This window comes from Anomaloglossus baeobatrachus, chromosome 2, assembly GCF_048569485.1.
Source record: "Anomaloglossus baeobatrachus isolate aAnoBae1 chromosome 2, aAnoBae1.hap1, whole genome shotgun sequence".
Lineage (NCBI taxonomy): Eukaryota > Metazoa > Chordata > Amphibia > Anura > Aromobatidae > Anomaloglossus > Anomaloglossus baeobatrachus.
Window position 1 is genome coordinate 673,494,155 of NC_134354.1, and position 13,879 is coordinate 673,508,033.

Sequence of the window (13,879 nt, forward strand, 5' to 3'; positions counted from 1 at the left end):
GCTATATTTGTCAGCTTACAACACAGCGGTCCGTGCCCATAATCATGGTTCGGGGTGCTGCTGAGTTTCAGTGTTCTCCCAGCTATAACGCTCGCATCTCCGCAAGCATGAATTGACATGCTGTGGCTCGGAAAGCCAAGCCACATGTCAGTTTACGCTGTGAAAGAAAAGAAGCACAATAGGCATTGGATTGCTATAAATCTCATCCACTGTTCTTCTATTGTGCAATGTAGTGTTTTGGAAGCAGGGAAAACATGATAAGTCCAAAATGCTGCGATTCCTGATCATGGACACGTACCTAAATAGTATCCATAGCCAGGTACTACACATCCGCCTACTATTCAAACCAATAAGAGGCGGATGTGCAGTACCCGTCTGCGGCCATCAGCAGAAGACAGAGCAGCTCCGGAACTGAGCATTTCCGGCGTCCTGCTGCTACTGCCGGAACCGTGAACATCTGATTGGCAGGGGTGCGGGATGTCGGAACCCCGCTCGACAAACATATAAACTATTCTAAGGATAGATCATCAATGTTTAAGTAGTGGATAACCCTTTAAGGCTAAGTTCACACTTCCGTTGTATTGCATCAGTCACATGTGTCGCTTGACGCATGTGACTGATGCGCTGTACAACGGATGACAAAGAACAGAATTCTTTGTCGGATTCTGTTGTGTGCGGGGGGCGGAGCCGAGCGGGGCCGTGGCATTCAGTACGTCAGTGCCGCGGGGACTGCAGGACAGGTGAGTGTGAGTGTGAGTGTGAGTATGTATACATGCAGTGTTCGGGGTGGGTGGACGTCAGTGCCGCAGGGACTGCAGGACAAGTGAGTGTAAGTGTGTGTGTGTGTGTGTGTGTGTGTGTGTGTGTGTGTGTGTGTGTGTGTGTGTGTGTGTGTGTACATGCTGAGTGCGGGAGGGTGCGGAGCCGAGCGGTGAAGTGTCTGGCTCCGTGCACAGCCAGGGTAAATATCGGGTAAAAGCAAAGCACTTTTTGCTTGGTTACCGGATATTTATCTTGGTTACCAGCATACACCGCTGAGCGCGGGCTCCCTGCACATGTAACCAGTGTAAATACCGGGTAACTAACCAAAGCACGTTGCTTAGTAACCCGATGTTTATCCTGGTTACCTGTGCGGGGAGCCAGAGAGCGCATGCGCAGCGAAATCCAACGGATTCCACTGCACAAAAAACGTTACAGGCTGCGTTGCTCCCGCCCGGCGGTCAGTCAAAAAACGACTGACCGCGACGCAGCGGATGCAACGCAGCATCATCAGTCACAATCCGTCGCCAATAGAAGTCTATGGGGAAAAACTGGAATCCTGCAAAATATTTTGCAGGATACCGTAATTCCTCAAGGCGACGGATTGTGACTGATACAAAACAACGGAAGTGTGAACTTAGCATAAAATAATAATTTACTTAAAAACTGATACATATATACTCTATAACCTTGGGTATATTACTACTTATTTGCTATATTGTTTTCAGTTTCAGAGGTATCATTTACATCCCTTTATTTTTTTTGTGCCTGTGTGTGGGGTTTAGTTGGGTTATTATATCCATCCTGTCTTGATTTTCTTGACTTTTTCATTGTATTTAACGCTTTTGATAGTTGCTGTTTAGTTACTTGAATAAATGATGTCTTATTACCGCATATTGCGTGTGCCCTTGTATATTCTGTAACTTTCCCTTTTTTTTCTCCTGCATCTCTCATTTTTGCACAGCTTTTGGAGGTTCAATGAATCGGGTGCCTTTTATGACACAGCTAATTTATAAAATGTGTAAGAAAACTTGCCAATTATTTCTTAAAATATATAATTTTAAAAAAAAAATTTTTAACAAAAATGGAATCTGGAGCTAAATCTACTGTAACGATTTCCATAAAATGATTGCACAACAGCAAAAAATGATAATAGATAACTTAACACTATGAAAGAAAAAAAAAATCAATATTTTTTTCTTACAAAGTTTCAAATGGTCTACTCTATACAGTATATGCTTCTTTACATCAAATACTAATATTGGTCAAATGGTAAGTAATGAATTGATGTGATAAATGTATAAATGTCTTATACAGAAGGTAATTTAGTGGATCTTTTCTTTCATCTTTACAGCAAAAGTATTAAAATGTCAAACTATAAATTTAGTGTCATATATATATATATATATATATATATATATATATATATATATATACATACACACACATATATATATACAGTGGGACCTTGCTTAACGAGAACAATCCATTCTGGTATTGCGCTTGTTAACCAAGTTACTTGTTACATAGGAAATCATTGCAATGCAGACAATTCGTTCCACAACTTGTTAAATGTCCCATTCTGTCATTCCACACATGCACAAACAAACACACACAAACACACAAGCACGCACGCACACACACACATTATATGCTCACCTTACCTTCCGTTGCATCGCCGGTCTCCTGGGACTTGCTGTTCTCCGGTACGGGCTGTGTATCAGGTTACCATAACGACGAGGGAGGAACTTCCGCTCCCAGAGACGCTTGCCTCTGATTGGCCAGTGTGCTGCCTTTGAGTAGCGGTGACAGGAAGTTCCTGCTTCGTCGCTATGGATGCCAATACACAGCCTGGAGTGGAGCGGAGCGGCGAACTACAGGACCCGGGAGGCCGGCGATGAAACGGAAGGTACACATATTATGCTCACCTTACCTTGCGTTCCACCGCCGGCCTCATGGTACTTGTAGTTCGCCGCGAGTACGTCGCGATGTACCCGGGAACTACAAGAACCATGAGGACAGCGGTGAAACGGAAGGTAAGCTGAGCATAATACTGTATGTGTGTGTGTGCATGTGTGTGTTTGTGTGGACTGCAAGATCAGGTCAGAGCGCGGTGGATGGACGGAACCGGAAGTGTGGGCGGTGAGAATATTGCTCGTACAGCAAAGCTTTCTCGTTACAAATTTACAGAAAGCTTTGCTTGTTAAGCGAATTCTCGTTAAGTGTATTACTCGTTAAGCGAGGCTCCACTGTGTGTGTGTATATATATATATATATATATATATATATATAAGCATAATTTCTTGATCATTAATGCATAATAATCAATCACCTCTGCAATATCCACTCATGTTCACTGTGGTTTTAAAAGTAAAGAAAATGTTTTTTTTTTATATTTTCTACATAAAATTAAAAATTGAAAATAATCATATTATAATCATCACTTAGGTGTTTCAGAAATCACATGCCAATAATGTGAATAGCCCCCAAGAGTCTTTAAATACAAAATGTCACAATGACAAAGGTTAACATCAGAGAATTGAAAACGTTCAACAATGTATGTGACCTATCAGAGAGTAAAAGAGAACGCATCAAACTTTAAGGATAAATCCACACCGACTACATCAGATGAGGACATGAAGAAGGAAATTTGTTTTGTCTGAAAGGAATTTGCCATTCTCATAAAATCTGACAAATCAACCAGTGAGAGTCAATGCCTTAAAGGACGTGCAAAGTGTTTTTATCTTCCAGATCAGTTATTAAAAATATGTTACAAGAGTTTTTTAATCTTTCCTTTGAGTGAATTTACAGAATAAGGTCTCAGGCATGAATCATTCATCCAATAAATTAAACATATGTGGAGCTCGTCTGAAAACTGAATTTTAATTGAACAATACCAGTTCTGTTTTCTGCTAAATTCATGCTAAAACAAAAAACTGTTCAATGACACAACACTTCAGTGCCAAATAATCATCAGAAGATGGGATAAAGCTTCCCAGTCAGCACATCAGCGCTGCGGAGCCGTCCACTCAGCAGCGCACAGCAAGGCGGCTCCAAGAACGGAGCAGGGCGTCCAGCACCGGCCCTCCTACAGCAAAGGCAGCACCTCCGCCGAGCACCGCGCTACACAAGCAGCGTAACCTACAGCACAGTCCATACAGCACCGCACTATTCTACAGCACAGTCCATACAGCACCGCACTATTCTACAGCACAGTCCATACAGCACCGCACTATTCTACAGCACAGTCCATACAGCACCGCACTATTCTACAGCACAGTCCATACAGCACACCACTATTCTACAGCACAGTCCATACAGCACCACACTATTCAACAGCACAGTCCATACAGCACAGCCCTATTCTACAGCACAGTCCATACAGCACCGCACTATTCTACAGCACAGTCCATACAGCACCGCACTATTCTACAGCACAGTCCATACAGCACCGCACTATTCTACAGCACAGTCCATACAGCACACCACTATTCTACAGCACAGTCCATACAGCACCGCACTATTCTACAGCACAGTCCATACAGCACCGCACTATTCTACAGCACAGTCCATACAGCACCGCACTATTCTACAGCACAGTCCATACAGCACCGCACTATTCTACAGCACAGTCCATACAGCACAGCACTATTCTACAGCACAGTCCATACAGCACAGCCCTATTCTACAGCACAGTCCATACAGCACCGCACTATTCTACAGCACAGTCCATACAGCACAGCACTATTCTACAGCACAGTCCATACAGCACAGCACTATTCTACAGCACAGTATATACAGCACAGCACTATTCTACAGCACAGTCCATACAGCACACCACTATTCTACAGCACAGTCCATACAGCACCGCACTATTCTACAGCACAGTCCATACAGCACAGCACTATTCTACAGCACAGTCCATACAGCACCGCACTATTCTACAGCACAGTCCATACAGCACCGCACTATTCTACAGCACAGTCCATACAGCACCGCACTATTCTACAGCACAGTCCATACAGCACAGCACTATTCTACAGCACAGTCCATACAGCACAGCACTATTCTACAGCACAGTATATACAGCACAGCACTATTCTACAGCACAGTCCATACAGCACCACACTATTCTACAGCACAGTCCATACAGCACCGCACTATTCTACAGCACAGTATATACAGCACAGCACTATTCTACAGCACAGTCCATACAGCACACCACTATTCTACAGCACAGTCCATACAGCACCGCACTATTCTACAGCACAGTCCATACAGCACCGCACTATTCTACAGCACAGTCCATACAGCACCGCACTATTCTACAGCACAGTCCATACAGCACCGCACTATTCTACAGCACAGTCCATACAGCACCGCACTATTCTACAGCACAGTCCATACAGCACCGCACTATTCTACAGCACAGTCCATACAGCACACCACTATTCTACAGCACAGTCCATACAGCACCGCACTATTCTACAGCACAGTCCATACAGCACCGCACTATTCTACAGCACAGTCCATACAGCACCGCACTATTCTACAGCACAGTCCATACAGCACCGCACTATTCTACAGCACAGTCCATACAGCACCGCACTATTCTACAGCACAGTCCATACAGCACCGCACTATTCTACAGCACAGTCCATACAGCACAGCACTATTCTACAGCACAGTCCATACAGCACAGCCCTATTCTACAGCACAGTCCATACAGCACCGCACTATTCTACAGCACAGTCCATACAGCACAGCACTATTCTACAGCACAGTCCATACAGCACAGCACTATTCTACAGCACAGTATATACAGCACAGCACTATTCTACAGCACAGTCCATACAGCACACCACTATTCTACAGCACAGTCCATACAGCACCGCACTATTCTACAGCACAGTCCATACAGCACAGCACTATTCTACAGCACAGTCCATACAGCACCGCACTATTCTACAGCACAGTCCATACAGCACCACACTATTCAACAGCACAGTCCATACAGCACACCACTATTCTACAGCACAGTCCATACAGCACCGCACTATTCTACAGCACAGTCCATACAGCACAGCACTATTCTACAGCACAGTCCATACAGCACCGCACTATTCTACAGCACAGTCCATACAGCACCGCACTATTCTACAGCACAGTCCATACAGCACCGCACTATTCTACAGCACAGTCCATACAGCACACCACTATTCTACAGCACAGTCCATACAGCACACCACTATTCTACAGCACAGTCCATACAGCACAGCCCTATTCTACAGCACAGTCCATACAGCACCGCACTATTCTACAGCACAGTCCATACAGCACCGCACTATTCTACAGCACAGTCCATACAGCACAGCACTATTCTACAGCACAGTATATACAGCACAGCACTATTCTACAGCACAGTCCATACAGCACACCACTATTCTACAGCACAGTCCATACAGCACCGCACTATTCTACAGCACAGTCCATACAGCACACCACTATTCTACAGCACAGTCCATACAGCACCGCACTATTCTACAGCACAGTCCATACAGCACCGCACTATTCTACAGCACAGTATATACAGCACCGCACTATTCTACAGCACGGTCCATACAGCACAGCCCTATTCTACAGCACAGTCCATACAGCACACCACTATTCTACAGCACAGTCCATACAGCACCGCACTATTTTACGGCACAGTCCATACAGCACAGCACTATTCTACAGCACAGTCCATACAGCACAGCACTATTCTACAGCACAGTATATACAGCACCGCACTATTCTACAGCACAGTCCATACAGCACCGCACTATTCTACAGCACAGTCCATACAGCACACCACTATTCTACAGCACAGTCCATACAGCACAGCACTATTCTACAGCACAGTATATACAGCACCGCACTATTCTACAGCACAGTCCATACAGCACAGCACTATTCTACAGCACAGTATATACAGCACCGCACTATTCTACAGCACAGTCCATACAGCACCGCACTATTCTACAGCACAGTCCATACAGCACAGCCCTATTCTACAGCACAGTCCATACAGCACACCACTATTCTACAGTACAGTCCATACAGCACACCACTATTCTACAGCACAGTCCATACAGCACCGCACTATTCTACAGCACAGTCCATACAGCACAGCACTATTCTACAGCACAGTATATACAGCACCGCACTATTCTACAGCACAGTCCATACAGCACAGCACTATTCTACAGCACAGTATATACAGCACCGCACTATTCTACAGCACAGTCCATACAGCACCGCACTATTCTACAGCACAGTCCATACAGCACAGCCCTATTCTACAGCACAGTCCATACAGCACACCACTATTCTACAGCACAGTCCATACAGCACACCACTATTCTACAGCACAGTCCATACAGCACAGCACTATTCTACAGCACAGTCCATACAGCACAGCACTATTCTACAGCACAGTATATACAGCACCGCACTATTCTACAGCACAGTCCATACAGCACCGCACTATTCTACAGCACAGTCCATACAGCACAGCACTATTCTACAGCACAGTATACACAGCACCGCACTATTCTACAGCACAGTCCATACAGCACCGCACTATTCTACAGCACAGTCCATACAGCACAGCACTATTCTACAGCACAGTATATACAGCACAGCACTATTCTACAGCACAGTCCATACAGCAACGCACTATTCTACAGCACAGCACTATTCTACAGCACGGTCCATACAGCACCGCACTATTCTACAGCACAGTCCATACAGCACAGCACTATTCTACAGCACAGTATACACAGCACCGCACTATTCTACAGCACAGTCCATACAGCACCGCACTATTCTAAAGCACAGTATATACAGCACAGCACTATTCTACAGCACAGTCCATACAGCACAGCACTATTCTACAGCACAGTCCATACAGCACAGCACTATTCTACAGCACAGTCCATACAGCACCGCACTATTCTACAGCACAGTCCATACAGCACCGCACTATTCTACAGCACAGTCCATACAGCACCGCACTATTCTACAGCACAGTCCATTCAGCACCACACTATTCTACAGCACAGTCCATACAGCACCGCACTATTCTACAGCACAGTCCATACAGCACCGCACTATTCTGCAGCACAGTCCATACAGCACAGCACTATTCTACAGCACAGTCCATACAGCACAGCACTATTCTACAGCACAGTCCATACAGCACAGCCCTATTCTACAGCACAGTGCATACAGGACAGCACTATTCTACAGCACAGTCCATACAGCACAGCCCTATTCTACAGCACAGTCCATACAGCACCGCACTATTCTACAGCACAGTCCATTCAGCACCACACTATTCTACAGCACAGTCCATACAGCACCGCACTATTCTACAGCACAGTCCATACAGCACCGCACTATTCTACAGCACAGTCCATACAGCACCGCACTATTCTGCAGCACAGTCCATACAGCACAGCACTATTCTACAGCACAGTCCATACAGCACAGCACTATTCTACAGCACAGTCCATACAGCACAGCCCTATTCTACAGCACAGTGCATACAGGACAGCACTATTCTACAGCACAGTCCATACAGCACAGCCCTATTCTACAGCACAGTCCATACAGCACCGCACTATTCTACGGCACAGTCCATTCAGCACCGCACTATTCTACGGCACAGTCCATACAGCACAGCACTATTCTACGGCACAGTCCATACAGCACAGCAATATTCAACAGCACAGTCCATACAGCACAACACTATTCTACAGCACAGTCCATACAGCACAGCACTATTCTACAGCACAGTCCATACAGCACAGCACTATTCTACAGCACAGTCCATACAGCACAGCACTATTCTACAGCACAGTCCATACAGCACAGCACTATTCTACAGCACAGTCCATACAGCACAGCACTATTCTACGGCACAGTCCATACAGCACAGCACTATTCTACAGCACAGTACATACAGCACCGCACTATTCAACAGCACAGTCCATACAGCACAACACTATTCTACAGCACAGTCCATACAGCACAGCCCTATTCTACAGCACAGTCCATACAGCACCGCACTATTCTACAGCACAGTCCATACAGCACCGCACTATTCTACAGCACAGTCCATACAGCACCGCACTATTCTACAGCACAGTACTATTCTACAGCACAGTCCATACAGCACCGCACTATTCTACAGCACAGTCCATAAAGCACCGCACTATTCTACAGCACAGTCCATACAGCACCGCACTATTCTACAGCACAGTCCATACAGCACCGCACTATTCTACAGCACAGTCCATACAGCACCGCACTATTCTACAGCACAGTCCATACAGCACCGCACTATTCTACAGCACAGTCCATACAGCACCGCACTATTCTACAGCACAGTCCATACAGCACCGCACTATTCTACAGCACAGTATATACAGCACCGCACTATTCTACAGCACGGTCCATACAGCACAGCCCTATTCTACAGCACAGTCCATACAGCACACCACTATTCTACAGCACAGTCCATACAGCACCGCACTATTCTACAGCACAGTCCATACAGCACAGCACTATTTTACGGCACAGTCCATACAGCACCGCACTATTCTACAGCACAGTCCATACAGCACAGCACTATTCTACAGCACAGTCCATACAGCACAGCACTATTCTACAGCACAGTATATACAGCACCGCACTATTCTACAGCACAGTCCATACAGCACCGCACTATTCTACAGCACAGTCCATACAGCACCGCACTATTCTACAGCACAGTCCATACAGCACACCACTATTCTACAGCACAGTCCATACAGCACAGCCCTATTCTACAGCACAGTCCATACAGCACACCACTATTCTACAGCACAGTCCATACAGCACACCACTATTCTACAGCACAGTCCATACAGCACCGCACTATTCTACAGCACAGTCCATACAGCACAGCACTATTCTACAGCACAGTCCATACAGCACAGCACTATTCTACAGCATAGTATATACAGCACCGCACTATTCTACAGCACAGTCCATACAGCACAGCACTATTCTACAGCACAGTATACACAGCACCGCACTATTCTACAGCACAGTCCATACAGCACAGCACTATTCTACAGCACAGTATATACAGCACAGCACTATTCTACAGCACAGTCCATACAGCACAGCACTATTCTACAGCACAGTATATACAGCACCGCACTATTCTACAGCACAGTCCATACAGCACAGCACTATTCTACAGCACAGTCCATACAGCACAGCACTATTCTACAGCACGGTCCATACAGCACCGCACTATTCTACAGCACAGTCCATATAGCACCGCACTATTCTACAGCACAGTCCATACAGCACCGCACTATTCTACAGCACAGTCCATACAGCACAGCACTATTCTACAGCACAGTCCATACAGCACTATTCTACAGCACAGTCCATTCAGCACCGCACTATTCTACAGCACAGTCCATACAGCACCGCACTATTCTACAGCACAGTCCATACAGCACAGCACTATTCTACAGCACAGTCCATTCAGCACCGCACTATTCTACAGCACGGTCCATACAGCACAGCCCTATTCTACAGCACAGTCCATACAGCACCGCACTATTCTACAGCACAGTCCATACAGCACACCACTATTCTACAGCACAGTCCATACAGCACCGCACTATTCTACAGCACAGTCCATACAGCACCGCACTATTCTACAGCACGGTCCATACAGCACAGTCCTATTCTACAGCACAGTCCATATAGCACCGCACTATTCTACAGCACAGTCCATACAGCACCGCACTATTCTACAGCACAGTCCATACAGCACCGCACTATTCTACAGCACAGTCCATACAGCACCGCACTATTCTACAGCACAGTCCATACAGCACCACACTATTCTACAGCACAGTCCATACAGCACCGCACTATTCTACAGCACAGTCCATACAGCACCACACTACAGGATGGCCTGATATTAGGGAGCTGTCCATTCAGCACCGCTGTAGCAGCCGCTCTGTGCATTTGGATTTGCTGCATGCACCACTCCACCTGCTTTCCATTCATACACAATCGTTCCAAGTACACGCATCTCCCAATTTAGTAGCAGAGGCCGGTGTGATGTGAAGTGCGGATTCAGCAGCACAGGCCAGACTCCGGGGCACAGCACACCGCCTGAGAGCTGCATCACATCCCCACTCCACAGCTGTACATTGCTGGCCATGTGTCCTGCACGGAGCTGTCCATTCAGCACTACCGCATACATCGTCCCCTGGGCCCAACCTCACAGGGAAACTAGGGACACCACCGCCTGTGCAGCGCTACACAAAGTGTAATCAATGAAGAACTACAAGTACCAGCCCGGGGTAACAACTTCACTAATCACACCTCACAATCCAGCAGCGATGACTCGGAGAATCACATCACTGTCTGTGCAGGGCATGGTGCCCGCATGGGGGATGCCATCCTCAAAGAGGCACAGCAGCCTGGGGAGGTGTCAGGTGTCTCAGCACCTGCAGCACCCAGCCCAGAGCTTCTGCCTGGCATCAGCCGTGCCTGGCATTCCCATACATAGGACTGCTTGCCCCCTGCCATCCTGCCCTGCCATCCTGGCCTGCCATCCTATCCTGCATCTTTTCACAGCCATGCCATTCTGCCCTGCATACTACCATCCTGCCCTGCATACTACCATCCTGCCCTGTCATCCTACCCAGCATTCTGCCATCCTATCCCAGCCCTGCCATTCTACCAAGCATCTTGCAATCCTGCCCTACACATTGCCATTGTGCCCCTGTATCCTGCCCTGCATCCATCTCTGCGATTCTACCATGCATCCTGCCCTGCCATCCTATCCCAGCCCTGTCATTCTGCACATATCCATCCCGCCACCCTGCCCTGTATCGTGCCCTGTATCTTGCCCTGCATCCTACCACCTTGTCCTGCATCATGCCACCCTGTCTTGCATCTTACCATCTTGTCCTGCATCCTGCCACCCTGCATCCTGCCACCTTGCACCCTGCCACCCTCCCCTGCATCCTGCCACCCTGCCCTGCATCCTGCCACCTTGCACCCTGCATCCTGCCACCCTGCATCCTGCCACCTTGCACCCTGCATCCTGCCACCCTGCATCCTGCCACCTTGCACCCTGCATCCTGCCACCCTGCCCTGCATCCTGCCACCCTGCCCTGCATCCTGCCACCTTGCACCCTGCCACCTTGCACCCTGCATCCTGCCACCCTGCCCTGCATCCTGCCACCCTGCCCTGCATCCTGCCACCTTGCACCCTGCATCTTGCCACCCTGCTCTGTATCGTGCCCTGCAGCCTCATTGCAGACTGTAAGGGCCACAGGCTTCAGAAGGAAAAATACTGCAGTGTATGGGAAGGAGGACACGGCGGAGCCGGCACATCTCCCGCACACTCACCGCCCCGAGCCCGGTCTCCCGCCGCTGCCGGCCGCACAGTCCCGGTTACCACACCCGCACCCCTACACTAGGGAAGCCCAGACTCCGGCAGCTGGGTGTGCAGCCCCCGGCCCTCACATGTGCGGGGCTCCGGCCAGGGAGGGGCAGGACAGTGACACCCTGTGCTCCCATGGCCGCACTCTCAGGGACACTTGCTGGTAAGTTACCAGGAGGGGCTGCAGGAGCGCGGAGGAGCGGAGCCGCCGTCCTGTGTACGCAGCCCCGAGGCGCAGGGATGTGCGGCACCGTCAGGCCTCAGACTAGTGAAGTTCAGGGCAGTACCGTCTCTGCGGCAGTTTCCTCCCCTCCCCCATCCCGGGCCCCGCTATCACCAGCGGCCGCCGCTCTACTTGTGCTCGTCACTCAGCCCGAGCTGGTCCTGCGCCCCGTCCCTTTCCTCCCTTGTCTCGGCTGCTGGAAGCCTCTGCCAGTGTCCGCCTCGCACTTACTTGCCCGACTCTAGCGAGAGTCCCTGCAGCCTGCGCCGCCGGACTGCAGAGGTGGGGAGGCTGCAGCAGGAGGAACTGCGGCCGTCGCCATCTTGGAGCCTCCGCAACGCGCGCCGGCCCCGTACATAGAACTGTGAGCAGAGGTGGCCGGGGAGCGTGGTGAAAGAGCGCGCACACTGCTCCGCCGCACACAGGGGACACCGCGGGCTGGGGGCGGCGCACATTCACCGCTCAGGAGGGAGGGCGCTCTTTATCAACCTTCCCTTCAGCCAGTTCCTGACAAGTTCTAGTTCTCATCCTAATGAGTGTGAGACATATAATAATGGGTGGGCAGTGAAGAGTTAATAGAGGGGGTCTGCTGCTCCGAGATGGGAAACTGCAGAGGGGGACAGCAAAACTTTACATAGCTCACCTCTCCTGGAGGCACAAGCCAGACCGTGTCATACTGCAACACCGCAGCATAGTCCGGGGGTAGAGAAGTCAGGGGCCACAGCAAAGGCGCTCATTGCTCCGTTCCTCTAAGGACAATATTTGGCAGAGGCATACCACCCAACAATTATAAATAGGGAGAGATGTATGGCGGCACTACACAGGGATTATGCCCCTACTGAAGCCCCTGAATGTTGAAACCCCTCACATGGCCATTACACAGTATAATGCCCTCAAAAAGCGTGCCCCCCCCCCCACACACACACAGAGTGTAATACCCCACACCTGACAGTATGATGCCCCCACAGCATCACGAAATATATTACCCCATCACAGTATCATTACCCCCACACAGTATAATGGCCTCTCAGTATGATGCCCCCACAGCCATCACTCAATATAATACACATCACAGTATCATTACCCCTACAGCCCCCCACACAGTATAATGGCCTCTCAGTATGATGTCCCCATAGCCATCACTCAATATAATACACATCACAGTATCATTACCCCTACAGCCCCCCACACAGTATAATGGCCTCTCAGTATGATGCCCCCACAGCCATCAGTCAATATAATACCTGTCACAGTATCATTACCCCTATAGCCCCCCACACAGGATAATTGTCTCTCAGTATGATGCCCCCACTGCCATCACTCAATATAATACCCATCACAGTATCATTACCCCTACAGCCCCCCACACAGTATAATGGCCTCTC

The 13,879-nt window shown here is 48.6% G+C and overlaps 1 protein-coding gene across 4 annotated transcripts in view; it reads right to left on the reverse strand.

Moving 5' to 3' along the window:
- SCN8A (sodium voltage-gated channel alpha subunit 8) overlaps window positions 1–12,914 on the reverse strand; it is a 335,228-nt gene extending 322,314 nt beyond the window's left edge. For all 4 annotated transcript variants that reach the window (XM_075337138.1, XM_075337136.1, XM_075337139.1 and 1 more), the window contains exon 1: window positions 12,726–12,914. The gene's annotated coding sequence lies outside the window, so the exon portion shown is untranslated. The remainder of the gene's footprint in view (window positions 1–12,725) is intronic.
- Between the last annotated feature and the right edge of the window lie 965 nt (window positions 12,915–13,879).